The 15,517-nt window shown below is 43.9% G+C and overlaps 1 protein-coding gene across 2 annotated transcripts in view; it reads left to right on the top strand.

The window, feature by feature from the left end:
• POLG (DNA polymerase gamma, catalytic subunit) overlaps positions 1-15,517 on the top strand; it is a 795,283-nt gene that overhangs the window by 447,905 nt on the left and 331,861 nt on the right. The window lies entirely within an intron of this gene.

Raw genomic sequence — 15,517 nt, 5'->3', positions numbered from 1 at the left:
TGCCTAACCGGGGCATTAAAAAAAGTGAACCCACTTCACAGGCACTTTACCACTGGTTAGCAGTGTTAAAGTGCACAGAGTTCTAAAGCCAATAAAAATATAGGGTCCAGTAAAAGGCTAAAAATACGGGGTGACCACGCATAGAAAGCAGATTTCCTACATGAATGATGTGATAAGATTTTCTCAAGCACTGGTGTCCAAAGCAGATCTGAGTGACTTGCAATTAGGCGAAAGTTGGGGTTCAAATCCATCAAAGTTATTGTTGTTAAGCCTGCTTTGGTCAGCTTGTTGCTTGTCGTTCCCTGACAGTACGCAGGGATTCTGATTGTGGTGTGTTAATCTTCAGGCAGATGTTGGACCATCCAGGTTTGAATGAATGTTCGAGGTACTGGCTGAGTCCGAGAAGACGTTCAAGACTTTCAGATAAAAATGTTATGAATTTTTAAGCTGTTGTCAGTAAGTAGGGCCTGAAGGGGCTCCGTTTGATAGGATCTAGTCAATTGTTTTTTTTTGTTTTTTTTAAGATATGGAAGTATCTGGCCTTTGTTGCATGCTTCGGGGAAGATACAGTTAGTGAGGCAGTCACTGAGAATAGTGTGAAGGGGTGAGAGCATCTTGTAAGAGGACTTTCATAAAGGATGAGAGTAAGACATAGCTTTCATAGGAGGTGAACATTGTGGGGTGCAGCATGCAATTTTTTTTTAATGTAGTGCTTGGCTTTGGCTGATGTGATGAGTTGTCTGCAGAGTTCAGTTTTTCTTCTATGTTCATTTCTGATTGTGCATGGAGTTTTTGCTGCCAGATGATGACTGGTCCTTTTAGTAGTATTTTAACACGTCAACATGGCTATCCTCTTTCTTCTTCCCTTGTTTAAGCCTTTCTATGGATGTTTTTTAATTTTGTGATTCAACTTTTGACAGTAGGGTCCAGGTTGGGAAGGGAAATAGCTGCTTTTGGCATTCTGACATTTCAGTATCCACTCCACATTTTATTTTGCACTTTGTAAAAACGCTGGTCAGGTGATTAAGGTCTAGAAGTCCTATTGTTCGTTTTTACGTTAGAGAGTTCCCCAAATGTTTGTTGTTACGTTAGGTGGTTTGGGAGGAGGCCCTCCTGGAGGACTATGCTGCTTAGCACCTTGCACTTTGAAGGACTATAGTTTGCTTGTTAAAAAACAAATGCGATGTATTCAAGTTTTTAAATTTTGATTGAATGGTTATACTAAAGGGTTTGATGTTTGGTTTGTTTTTCTTTGTTTTTATGTTTATGCTTTTTATTACCTAATAAACGTATGCAGCATGCAGTTGTTTGTTTTCATATAGTGCTTGGCTTTGGCTGATGTGAGGAGTTGTCTACGTGTTATGTGGAAAGTTCAGTTTTTCTTCTATGTTCTTCTCAGCCAGTGGATGAAGCGTTTGCTGTTGGTGAAGTTTTTAAAGTCTGAATAATGATGATGATTGGTCCAGCTTGGAATTGTGTGTCTTAGTTGGAGTATGGATATTCATACTGATTTTCCAGAAATAGATTGAAGTCATTTAGAAAAATGTTGACATCATTCCCAGGGGATGACAGGGAGAGAGATGAGTTAAAGCTTTTAGGTTGTTGATGGAGAAGTCTTTTAAGGTTATCAAGGTTTGTTGTTCTCTTTTGAGTTGACTTCAGTAAATTGGTTGGCAGTGATGGAGAAGTTGAGGTGGTCAGTCCAGTCAAAGGGTATGGAAAGCTCAAATTGAAGGGTTGGTAATGTTGGGAAGACAACGTCGAGGATGAGACCTTGGGAGTGTGCTGGTTTGCTGCACCATGTTGAGTTTCTATGAGCTCAAGTAACTTAGCTTTTGTTTTTTCATGCTTGTGTTGTCTGGGTGGTTGAAGTGAATGAGGATATTGTTGTGGGTATGTCAGATGGCAGAGGTGATCCAAGAATTTGTCTATGAAGTCCTTGTTAAATGTAGGAGATCTGTAGATAAGGTGTAAAGTCATAGACTGAATTTTCAATAGTGGGAAGTTACATGAAATGGGCTTAATGGAGTTAAATGTTGCTTTTTTTCCTGTGGTGCAGGATCAACATGACTTGTGAATGAGGGCGAGGCCTCCTTTTCTTAGGAACTTGGTCACCATGCTGGGTAATGTAGCCTGTGGGATCTAGGATGTCTAGTATGCATGGGTGATGAGCATTAGATGTGTGTTCAGTAGTTTGAAAGTGTATAATAGCCATGGGATGTGTTGTGTTTAGTGAGAATGCTGTGAGACTGGGTCTAGATCTGTGTTTCTGATAGAGCCTTCTAGCCGCAGAAACGTAACCTTTTGATTATTCCCCAGGGCTCACGCTGGGACCAGAGCTTGTCAGTAGTACTTCTGGTCGCTGGTAGGTGGCGCCATGCCGCTCCGCCCTGTCGCCATTCCACTCCGAATAGGACATGCAGAGCCTATAAATGTGCTGCTCCTGTGCACTGTTGTTATTTACTTTCTTGTCACTCCAGAAGTGGATCTGGAACTAGCTCTTGTATCTTTGAAACCTCTGCCTCTTCTAAAATTTTCATTGTGCAAGAGAAATGTCACCTCCTTAAAACAACAGTTTTAAAAAAATGTCTATGAAAGATCATCAGATCTGCCTGTGGTACCTCAAGTCGAGTCACAGCCCTAAGGCCTGTGGTAGCTGTGCATTGATGAACCCGAAGACTAGAGGAGACTGCATTGCAAAACTTAAGGCCACAAAGCACTGAATGACTCCAAACGAGCCCAGTCCAAGTTGAACATTTGTTCCTTTTTCAGATCAAGAAGTCACAGGAGTTGTTGCGTTCCAGAGGTCAGTCTTTGTCTTGATCAAAGTTTCAGATAAATAAAAAAAAAAGCGTAAGAAATCTATGTCATATTCTTCTAAGGTGTGGGGGGTGGCACCATACATCTCGCTCCCAAAGTCGATCCACATTGGAGCATGTACCACAACTTTTTCTGGTGCAACCCGAGTTTCCATAGCTGCCCTCCACAAAGCAATGCTCCTGACTTCTGAATCCTTTCTGACTCCCTCTGATGCAGGTCTCATGGAGTTGAGAGACTCCATCTGGAATGCAGACAGTGGGATTACCCTCGGCCCCAGTTAGTCACTGTCACCCTCATGGGGCCGTCTATGGCTCCAGTTCTGACTCTATCTCCAGCGCCATGGTGCAAGCCTGTTCCCAGAACTTTGAAGCCACTGTCAACTCCATCAGCACCTGAAGATGAGGTACCTATTGTTCTCTCTGGGTCTGCGCCAGTTCGACATTGACTGAGGCTGTGCCAAGCTGCTGTTGAGACACCACTTCCTCTTCTCTAGCTGCTGCCTCCCAAAGGGAGAGCACATACCTTGCATTCCCTGTTTGGCACAAATTTGAACATTGATTATGATGTGCAATATAAGATTGGTCAGCCATACCACAAAGAGAATTGATATGAAGTCCTCCAGGAAGCTAATGGCCTTGATCCTGCCCCGAATCTGGGCTTCTCTTGCACCCTGGTTCTACCGCTAAGGAGGGTGCCGCTTATGCCATGGTGATGCGTTGGGCGGCCAAAGTCCTTGACCTGTAACTCCTCTCCCTTGGATGTCAAAACCAATATCCAAGCAGGAGTCCTCGAGCCAGGGCAAATATCCACAGATCCGCCTTTTTCCTTTCCATGAGGCACTTATGGATACTTTGTCAGGTGCGGGGGACAAACATTGCTCTGGTCTTGTAGTAGGCCGACATATTACATGATGCCACAGCCCTGCTCTGGGGCAGTCTGCATTTTTATTTCAGCACCCCTCCCTCAAAAGCTTGGTGGTGCAAGTGGTTACAAGTAGATCAAACCCAAACACATTTCCATCTACTCCCCCCTCCCTGCCCCGATAGGGAGTCGAAACTGATGCAGATGTTTGGGAAAATAGTCTTCTTAGGCACCAACTTGGCTCTTCAGTGCCAGCTCCCTCATGGGATGCTATTTCCATGCCCATTAGGATTTAGTTGGAAAATCTCCAACTTGTCCTCGCCTAAGTTATACCAGACGATCGCAATTCATTATGGCATTGACACAACTGATTCCATTTGCTGGCCTTTGGCACTAGTATAGCCACTTGCTGCCACGATTGACTGCTGTCAGCCAGGTTTTCAGACGATGTTCTGTTGTCCCTCATTGAGATGCCCTTTGACTGGACTCGCCTCCTTAGGGACAAGGTAGATTCTGCTCTGGAACTGTTCAAGGAGAATAGGGCCACAGCACGCCATCTGGACTTATCTGACCTGCCTCATCAACCACATGTGCTCTATTGCTTCTTTTGCGGGTTCGGCAGAGGCACCCTGTAACGTTGGCTAATCCAACTGCAACAAGGTGCCCAGCAGTTTTGTCGTCAAGGCTGTGGTGTCCACCTGCAAAACCCTTTTACAATATCCTTAGTGAAACACAGCTGCTTGGTGAGAGGCAGGATCTGTCGATTCTTGCCAGGTTGGCAAACCATAACATTGGACAAGAGGGTCCTGTAAATTGTTTTGAAGGCGTATACCCTACCCTTCCTTTCCATGCCTGCTGCACCCTCCACCGCCCCCACAATGACTGATGGAGGACCATCAGTCCGTGTTGGGAGCATATGCAAGCCCATTTGGCCAATCAGTCAGATGTACGTTGTGATTGTTATTCCTGTAACTACAACTGTCTGGTACCATAAAAGGATGGAGACCTCCATTCTATTTTAGACCCGCTCTCTATCAATGCCTTCATTCAAATTCAAGACATTTATGCAAGCCCAGGTCTTGTTGGCCCTCGGCCCTTGACCGTGGAGACTAGATGGTGGGGTTCAACCTGCAGGATACCCTTTCTACAGGCCCATTGACGGTTCCTGAGGTTCGTGGTGGGACTTGGCTTTTCCAGTTTTCTGTGATCCCCTTTGGTCTTATCAGTGCCTCTCAGGTAAAAGCGATAGTGGTGGTAGCAGTCTATGTCTTCTCCTTCCTTGACAAATAACCCCAAGCAGTCGTTAAGCACCCCCAAACTATGGCAAACCTCCTGTTATCTTTGGAGTTCAAAATCAAGGCACCAAAGTTACACCTGACTTCATCTCAGACTCTCCTCTTTTTGTAAGCCATTCTGGACATGGCTCAACTTTGTGCCTTACCTCTGGAACTGAGAGTTTAGGGCATTCAGGCTCAAATCCGGATCTTTTAGCCTCTCACCTGGATTTCACTGAAGTCAATTGTGAGGCTACTGGGACTGATGGCCTTCTGCATCCCACTAGTCAAGCACTCCAGGTGGCATATGTGGGCTCTACAGTGGTTTCTGAAGTCTTAGTGGGCCTATTTTCAAGGAACCCTCTTTGACCACGTCAAGATCTTGGCAGAGACTGCACAAGTTCTTCAGTGGAGATTATTGGGCCATGATTGTGTCAGCAGCAGAGAAGTAGACCCTTGTCCCTATCCCATTTACAGTTGACAGTGGTGAATGATTCATCCCTTCAGGGTTGAGGTGGCCATCTGTGAAAGGTGGAGATCGGAGGCCTCTGGTCTCCAGGGGATTACCAGCTCAATACCAACCTTCCGAAGCTGAACGTCATCTGTTTGGCATTGAAAGTGTTCCTTCACAAGTGAGAGTTAGACCTGGAGGTGTGGTTCAAGGTCTCTCATATGAATGGGGGAAACCTTTGCTTGATCTGTTCACCACTGCAGAGAACACACAGTATCAGCACTTCTGTGTGTTGAAGCTGTCAATGCTTCTCTTGAGTGGAACTCAGCAGTCCTGTATGCCTCTTAACCGATAATATTCCTGCCCCTCTTCTCAAGAAGATCTGGACCGACTAGGACCAACTCATCCTTGTGGTCCCAGACAGAGTATGATATCCAGAAGAGGCTTGAGCGTTTTTCCTCTGATCAGGATGCCTCTCCAAGAGAACCTGCAGTCACAGTAAATTGGCAGGGTTCCGCACCCAGGTTTTCTCTGCCTTCATGCATGAAGATTATTCGGTGACAGATGATCACCTTCAACCTTCTCATGGAGGTGGTTGATGTCATCTTGCGATCCAGGTGCCCTCAACGAAAACTGTATTCACCTGTCGTTAGGACACATTTGTGGGATGGTGCAGTACTCTTCAGATGGACCCCACTCCAGGCAAGGGAATCTGAAGTTTTTTTGTTCCTAGCCCAGCAAGGCTTTGCTCTCAGCACAGTTAAAGGACTCCTTTTGGCCTTTTACCGGTTGCGAAGCAGTTCTCATCGTTTAATCATTTAATTCTCCTGTTATGTGCTTTTTAAAAGGTTTTTAAACATTTGTTTCCTCCTTTTCCCTTTGTTGTTCCACAGTGGGACCTTAAGTTGGTCATCATATATCTGATGTGCACTCTCTTTGAGCTGCTTCACAGTTGTCCCTTGCAGCTTCTCAACCTCAAGGCAGTGTTCCTCATCGCCATCACTTTGGTGCAGCATGTGAGTGATCTTCAAGCTCTCTGTGTAACCCCTCATTACACTGCCCTCTTCTCAGGTAAAGCTGCTTTTGTGCTGTTGCCTAAAGTTGTGACGCCATTCCATGTTGTTCAAAACATCACCTTGCCAGCATTCTATGCTCTGCCTCACCCTTCTAAGGAGGAGAGATTCACCATCAGCCCCTAAGAGTGCTCAAAGCTTTTATATTGATCATACCAAAGAACTCAGCATGAACAATCATATCTTTTGGGGGTTCTCTGGAGCAAAAAAGAGCAATACTGTGAAGAAGAGAACATCTCCTGCTTAATTGTGCTTTGAATTAAGATCTGCTATGCATTGGCCAAAAAGTAGCTGCCAGAAGGGACTGAACGCTCATTCTACCAGCGCTAAAGTTGCTAACACTGCATTGACAGCCAGAGTAATTTACCAGTCGACTACTTGGGCATCCCTCCATACATTCACCACGCCCTACTGTCTGGAAAGTTAGGTTCGCCGAGAGGAACATTTTGCATGCATTGTCGTGCTGGACTTTTTGGTCTGAGTCTATTCAAAAACCCACCTTCAAATAAGTAGTGCTTTGGCATCTATTCAAAATGTGATGAAGCTTTAGCTAAACGGTTTTATCAGAAGAATACGTTTTTTTACCTTCATTAACATACTTTCTGGTAGAGATTTTATCTAACTTCAACTTACTCACTGACTCTCCCGTCTTTTTTGTTCTATGACTGGACTCTGTCAATTAATAAGATCCCAACTCTACGAATCTTAATCTGCACACTGCTCACAACTGATTTGTTTTGTTCTCTGCTTCTAGGGATGTGGACAGCCTCGAAAGCAACTAACAGCACATGGGAGTGGCTCCTATATAGGCTCCATTGCTGAGCCACCCAGGGCCACTTACCAGTACACAGAGGTACTGATGAAAAGTTTCCAGATCCAGTCTGACGTCTGGGGAGTATTCAAATATGAGGAATCTGTGGCTAGATATAGTCTCTACCAGAAAGAGTGTTACTGAAGGTGAATAACTTGTTCAGTTAGGCGGATTGGTAGCAACGAGTGCTGGATGAGGCACATGAAGAGTTCTTATCTTGCAGGTGACTACTTTTGTAATTATAATTTTATTACAGTGCAGCAACAATACAGAACAATAAGAACATAAGCAAGACACCAAAATCATTATTGTACAGTTACGATGAAATGGGCACCATCACTTTCATTGCTGCCAGAACAGGCATCACAGTTCCAGTATATATATAGTTTGTGCGTTTGCCAAGGAGAGTCAGAGTTGGTTAACAAGTATGTGGTAAGGGGGTCTCAAATATATTTTTTGGATGTGATGGTGCAGGTAGTTCCTCAGCTTATGGTTCGAATTGTTCTTTGCAGTAGAGTATATCTGAGAACCATGGTTGTTTCATGAGCATTTTCCATTTACCCCAACAAATCGCCAACTACCTTTTTGCCCGTGGTAATGCCAATGTTGCCATCCATTTTTCACAATGTTGAGTGTAGTGCCTTCACAGAACCAAGTGGACATACGTGTGGCTGCATTGCTATACGTTCCAGTATCGTATCTGACAGAGTATCAGTTATCTGTATCCAGTACTGATATACTGGAGGACAGTCCCACGTTGAGTTTAGGAAATATCATTTTGTTTTACATCTCTCATAATATGCATCCTCTCACAGTCCAAGTCGATATAGTTACTTACAGGTATAATACATTTGATGCAGGTATTTAAAATGTATTATGCGCAAGCTGCACTTAACGACTAGCATACTTGCTTGGGTGCAGCTGAACGCCCAGTCATTCGGCGTGAGCGGTGGGTCTAAAATAATATTCCACCTGGTTGATGCCGCATCAGGTGTTATTATCTTGTCATTCTGCATAGAGGTGTGTAGTATAGTGATGAGACCTTTTTTGTGTGGTTGTGGATTGTATTGTATGTAGTAATGAAGTTTGGGGGCTTGTTCAGAAATCGGGGAAATATTGCCTTCAGAATGGCTCAGAGCTATTAATATATGAAAGCCAGCAGAGGAGTGTGGCATTGTGTTCTAGGTATGTCCTCTTGTGTAATGAATTTCCCTCCCTGATAGATGTTTTTCATGCTCTTAAGACTAGCTTTACTAAGGATTTCAAGTGCATTTGAAGTTCTTCACAAACCATGTGTGCACAGTTGGTGCAAAGTTGCTGTAGTGCAGTGGACCATGTTGAATTCTTTCCTTTCAGTGTTATCACCTTTGTATGGTAAGAAAGCGTGTAATGGGGTCGGGCTTGCAAAGCCACTTTCTACAGCAAATTGCAGTACTTAGCTAAGTGGAACATACCAATAGTGTGCGAAGTGTGCCTGCGCACACAAGTAGTATACTTCCAGGTCCGGTGTGCCAAAGCTGCCTTGCTTATTTGGAAGGGTGACCACCTTCCATTTTAACTTGAATTGTTTCTCCACCCATGCCAACTTTATTATATGAGTGTTAAGCATTTTGAAAAAAGTAGTGTTGAAAAGCAGTGCCGATATTGACAAAGAGGTAAAGGAATTTGAGCACCATTTTCATTAAAGCTGTTCTGTCTGCCAGAGACAATGCAGCCTGATCCATCTGTGAACCTAGTCTTCAAGCTGTGAGATAGCCGTGCCATCATTACTTTTTAACACCAGGTCATGATCCCCATGTATCCAGACACCCAGATATTTGACCGGTTTGTCACTCCACTGCACTGGGTACTCTCTCTCGCAGGGCTTGCTGGCAAGAGTTAGCGGGAAAATTATAGATTTATCCAGTGGCGGCCCATCCTTTAGGGCGGAGGGCCACGCCCCCACACCTTTTGCCCCCCATGAAGAGTGTCTGTCAGGCTGAACAAAGGTCAGCCTGACAGACACTCTTCATCTTCAGGCCAGGCAGACATGCGCGATTTGCGCAGACTCCTGGCTGCCTGAGCTGAACTTTGCAGGGCTGAGGAGATCACAGCTCCTATGGGTGTGACCTCCTCAGCCCAGCAAAGGTGCCTCGAGACCCTCCCCTGGGTGACGAGGAAAGCGTCACCAATTGACACTCTCCCTGGGCACTTCAGTTTAAGCCCTGAAGTGCCAGGGCAAGTGTTAATCAGTGACACTTAGTCAAAGAGTGGGGTGGGGTCAGCAGTCTCACTGACCCCATTCCACTCTGTGACGAGGCTCGACTGCTGCCTTCCCTCATTGGCTGACTTAGGGTCAGCCTATGAGGGAAGGCAGCAGTCCCAACCCTCCTGGGACTTGGAGGCGGAAGGTCAGTGTGTGTGTGTGTGTATATGTGTGTGATGTTTCAAATTGAATGTTTGGTGCGTGCGTGCATGTTTGAATGGTATGAATGTTGTTAATGGATGTGCGTGCGTGCCTGCGAGTGAAAGAATGAGAGTGTGATGTTTTAAAATGAATGTTTGGTGCGTGTGTGCATGTTTGAATGGTATGAGTGTTGTTAATGGATGTGCGTGTGTGCGTGCGTGTCTGTGTGTGAAAGAATGAGTGTGTGTGTGTGTGTGTGTGTGTGTGTGTGTGTGTGTGCCCCGCCTGCCCCCCTCCCTCAATAAAGCTGCCGGCGGCCACTGGATTTATCCCAATTAATACTCAATCCGAGTATCGGCCAAACAATATATTCTCATATTTTTGTTGACATGCAGGACCATGTCATCAGCATATTTCAATAATGGCAACAGTCTGAGCATGAAATTCAAGACAGGGGTATTGTTGGTGAATCACACATGCCCATGGTTCCAGTGCAAGTGCAAAAATAAGTGGGGAGAGGGGACAGCCTATCATATTACTCTATGAATGTTTATTGGAGCTGAGGCTTGTCACTAATCCACACTCTGGCAGTGGGGTTGGCGTATAATACCTTTATCCAGTTAGTTAGTAGGCAGTCCCTCTCTGTGCAGTATTGTGAACATATATGCCCATTCTAAGGAATCAAATACTTTAGCAGTGTCGAACAGAACTGCTGCTACGGCAAAGTTGGGGTTTAGCTGATGTAGAAGTGCAAAGATTGTGTGCAGATTATGTGTCATACTGCGTGTTGGTACAAACCCCGCCTGATCTGGTAGTATCAGGTTAGGGGATAGAGGCTGCAGCCGATTGGCGATTATTTTTGCTAGGACCTTTAGATCCGTATTTATAAGAGAAAGTGGTCTGTATGATTCACCACAATCTGGTACTTTCTTTGGCTTCAACAGGGCGATGACTGCTTCTCTTGAGTGTTTGTCGTAATTATTGTTTGTTGTATGCTTCTTCATACAGAGTAAGCAAGTTTGGTGGAGATAGAATTCACCTGTCAAACCGTCTATTCGAGAGGCTTTACCGTTCAGGAGAACAGTAATGGCTTCTTTGATTTCGTCTGTTGTAATAGGCTGTGACAACAATTTGCGTTGGTGTTCAATGGCCATGCTAAGGCAGTATCCTCTGAATACTCTGTTGTCTCCCTGCTGAAGGTGGTACAGCGTTTGTTATATAGGTCAGTATAAAAGTCAATAAAGTCTGTCAGTATAGAAGCAGTGTTGTAATATTTTGCACCGTTTTGAGATGTCATTTTGAAGATATGTGCGTATGCCCAAGATGTCTTTAGTTTGTTGGCTGGATGTCTTCTATGTATGCATGTGCTACTGATCTTAATCCTCATTAGTGAGTAATTACTCTGTTCAGGATGGTTTCTATGTCCCAGATACTGTGAATACCCCCGAGGGAAATTTACATAAAATAACGGGATGGCCTTATACACCTCAGCGGTGTTATGCTTCATCATTGGCCATCCTACACTCGCCAGAGAATTCTCTAGTGTCCCGTGGGCCCTCATCGTAGGATGTGGGTATGTTCAGAGAAGATCCAGGAAGTGGGGAATCCAGACAGAATAAAAATGTCATACACCTGCCCAAAATGAAACTATGCTTTTATTAAGGGGGTGGTGCAGAGATGATTAAAATAAGTAATAGGACACATGCGGCTTCATTGTGCAACTCATGTCCTCATAGGTTGACATATTTCAGCCCTGAAAAGGCCTCAACTGGGGTCTGGGGCTTTCATCGGGACCAGAACCCTGCTTATCCCTATATAAATCCCTGTTTATATGCTCATACACACACTTAGTCCATATGCATACATACGATACCAGTTTCTAATTGCGGCAACATGGTTTTGCTCTTTCACTATTGGGGTCCTAAAGAAAAAGCAAATATATATATATATATATATATATATATATATATATATATATATATATATACATACATACATACATACATACATACATACATATACACACACAATTGACAGACCAGCAAACTGAAAATAGTAAGTGGGACATATGTGTCAAAACACAAAGCCAACTGGCGTCTGCCAGCCTTATGAAATCATGCTGTGCCACTCTTGAGACAACACAGCAAACAATTGCAAAAGCATGCATGTGTAATTTTGTTCTCAAACCATGAGTTAAACATTAGTGACGGGATGACTTTATGAAATTAGCACGCATACAAGGCTACTCAGTATGTCTCTTACCCTAACTGCAGGATATTCACAACCCATGGAGGAGCTAGATGAGGGGAGCCTTGTAGTCACACATTTTTAGAGAGGATGGAAAATAAATCAGTAGTTTGTAACTTAGCAATAGAGACTTTACAATACCCCCAAACACATAATTGGGCAAGGGGGAAATTACTTACTTCCTCAAACGGAACACCTAGTTCTGCATCTCTAATCTCCCAACTTTGCTGTCTGTTTCAGCAAAATGGGTAGTTGTGTGTGTGCATTCCATAGCAGCCGCGCACCTGATGACACGGCTGCTCGTACTACTGTGCCAGAGCTTGCTGGGAATTGTAGTCCCAAGGCAGCTCCTGGGTGTTGCTATTGGCAATTCAGACTTTGATCGCACAGACATAGCAAGCCAAACCTTACTGGCACTGTGCGGCGACTACTGCCAGGCATTACTTGCACTAAAGTATACTCTGCACACCCACTGAAAAGCCAATGTTGTGGTGCAGTATCGTGTAACTTATTGGCTATGTCCTAGAATATATATTGTAACTGATTTTTGGGAGTGGTGGTCCCATCATATCCAAGTATGCATATCACAGAATGCCAACCACTCAATTTGTTGGATATTAGGACATTGGTATTGTGATCTTGTGTTATAGAGGAACATTACCAAGTAGTGGGATGTGACACACCACACACAGGTTAGACTAATGATTGTCCTTCATTCTGCCCATCCATTCTGTGTCCTCTATTGTTAGAGGTATGACAAGGTGTGTACCAACTCTAAGATTGCAAAGATACCTTAGGGAGGAACCATCTGTTATAATGGTTCAAAAAATCATTGTTTCAGTTGTAGTATGTCATCATTCAGTCCATGTATATGTGTTTTTAGTGGGTATATCCACTGCGGCTTCCTTTCCAGAAGTATTCGGGACATGTTGGTGAAACAGCATGGGGTAACAGTCTCAAGTACTACCAAGGTCATGTCTTTATCTGTGTGTTGTTTATCTAGATAGTGTTTAGTCATTCAGGTGGCATTCTTCCTGCATCGCTAGTGCTCCAGTGTTTGCTGATCCTCAGATGAATCTTTCGAGTTGTCATCCCTGCATACTGCATACTGTGTGTGGCAAGGACACGTAATCATATAAACCAAATTTTCTGTGTTGCAATTTATGTGGTGCTGGATGACCCAGGGATGGTCAATACCTATGTCGATTTCTTTGTAGTGCTTGATAAAGGGGCATGCTGAACATGTCCCACATGGGAAATGGCCCGTCACCGATGGCAGCCCCCAAAAAGTGCCAAGGGGTTTTGTTGTGATCTTACTGTGTGCAGTATGTGTATGTATGAGTTTATCTCGGATGCTTCTTCTCCATGTGAACTAAACAAAAATGGTGGTGGCCAGTCATTCCCTGTTTCCTTCAATATATCCCAATGCTTGGAAATTATCATCTTCACCATGTTAGACATGGGTGTAAATGTGGTCTCACATGTACTTTCTTTTGATATGCTCTTTGGAATATGAATCAAGGAGTGTTTCTCTGTTATTATTTTGAGTGTGGGTCCATGAGTCTGTGAGCTTGTGTGTTAAAATATTGATTCCAGAGCAGTTGTGTCTAATGTGCAAAGACTGGTCGAATGGTAGGTTCTGCTTCAATATCATCAGGTGGTAGCTGTCAGATAGAAGTAGATTGTTTATGTCAGTGGGATTTTCATGGACCATTGTGATCACCTTGTTGTCTGTGATCCTAATGTTCAGATATAGGAATGTAATGATATCCTCATCAATGGTATGGGTACATTTTAGAATGGGGTCTCTTGTGTTAACCCATGCAGAGAAGTCCATGGCTGATTCAAGATCACCTCGCCAAACAATCAAAACATCGTCAGTGAATGTCGCCACAGTATGATATTTGCAGAGTATGGATTTGTGTTTGTGTAAATGTTGTGAGACTCAAATTGGTGGACATAAAGGCATACTAGGTTTGGGGTGAAGGTGCTGCCCATTGAAGTACCCTTCACCTGAGGGTGCAAGGTGTTGTCATAATCTAAAAGGTTTTCAGTTTGGGCTGTTCTGGCACAGTTCAGTACAAATTGGATAGGGGTAATGTTGTCAATGTCAATGTTCTTCAGCTGGTTCTCATATGATATGAAGGGTTCGTTCTTGCTGTATATTTGTGTATAACACCTCAATGTTATCAAGAGGTCTGTGTTGGAGTCGAAGCTGTCGCCTGTTGGCCTTATGTTTTAACACACATGTCCAATTTACTATTTTCTGTTTACTGGTCTGTCAATTGTAACAGTATCAGTATGTTTTAATTGTATATGTGTGTTTTGTTTCTTTAGGACCCCTATATTGAAAGAGAGCAAAACCATTTTGCTGCAACCAGTGATTAGAAACTGGTATAGTATTTAAACAGGGACACCAAGTGTGTGTATGAACATATAGAGAAGGATTTATATAGGAATAAGCAGAGTTCCGGTCCTGACGAAAGTCCTGGATCCCAGTTTGGGCCTTTTCAGGGGTGTGAAACATGTTGTGAGACATGCTGACTTATGTGGACATGAGTCGCATAATGAAGCCTCATGTGTGCTATTGTTTGTTTTAATCATTCCTTCACCTCTCCCATAGTTTAATTTTGGGCAGGTGTATGGGATTTGTTATTCTGTCTGGATCGCCCACTCCCTGGATCTTCCCTGAACATGCCCTCAACCTACGACTAGGGCCCGCCTGCCACAAGACAATTCTCTGGTGAGCGTAGGATGGCCAAAGATGAAGCATGACACCCTGGAGGTGTGTGAGACCATCCCATTCTTTTATGTAAATATTCCTTACATCCTGTTGACAGTACGTACCTGGGACATAGAACCCATCCTAAACAGAGTAATTACTCACTAATGAGGATGACTGGCTCCCATAATTGAGAGCGGATAACAGGGGTACGTTCGTACTCTCCCTTTAAATACCAACACACAAAAAACAAACGCGTACCCCTATGAAACAATCTCTCTCCTCCCCCCAGCCCTTCATGTGTTATGGGCATTTTGTGTTGCGGTTTTTGTTCAGCCATGTTTGCAGGTGATCACTTCATGCAGTGGAGCAGGGTGTCTGGCCTAAGGATCTTTGGCAACTAACTGCCCCAACCAGGTAATGCCTTGTCTGCCTATAATTGGGTATGCCTGGGTAGTAGGATGCCCTGAGGAGGTGATTGGAGTGGAGAAGAGGCATACGTTGTCTGCTTGTCTGGCTTCTTTTAAAGATCATTTTAGTGGAAACCTAGTGATGTCACTTCCTGTACTGATGGATGCTTAGAAATGCAGTGATGTCACTTCTTGTAGACATTGCTGCTAAGAACTGCAGATATGTCACTGCCAAAGCAATGTTAGTCCTGCATATCAAGTTGCATTTGTATTTACCAAGAGATAGCTGCAAGGAGAAAAAGACTCATGACTTGCAGAACAGTTTGTGTGGGATGGATAATAACAATGCCACCAGCCTCCGTCATCCTCATTAAATATCAGCAGATACTCAAACTATGCATAGGTCTTTGCACAATCATGTCAATTTTGAAATGTGAAACTAATAATATAATATTCTTAAGT

Source organism: Pleurodeles waltl, chromosome 3_1 (genome assembly GCF_031143425.1).
Source record: "Pleurodeles waltl isolate 20211129_DDA chromosome 3_1, aPleWal1.hap1.20221129, whole genome shotgun sequence".
NCBI lineage: Eukaryota > Metazoa > Chordata > Amphibia > Caudata > Salamandridae > Pleurodeles > Pleurodeles waltl.
Note: the sequence above shows the minus strand (reverse complement) of the source record. Positions and strands in the feature narration are given on the sequence as shown.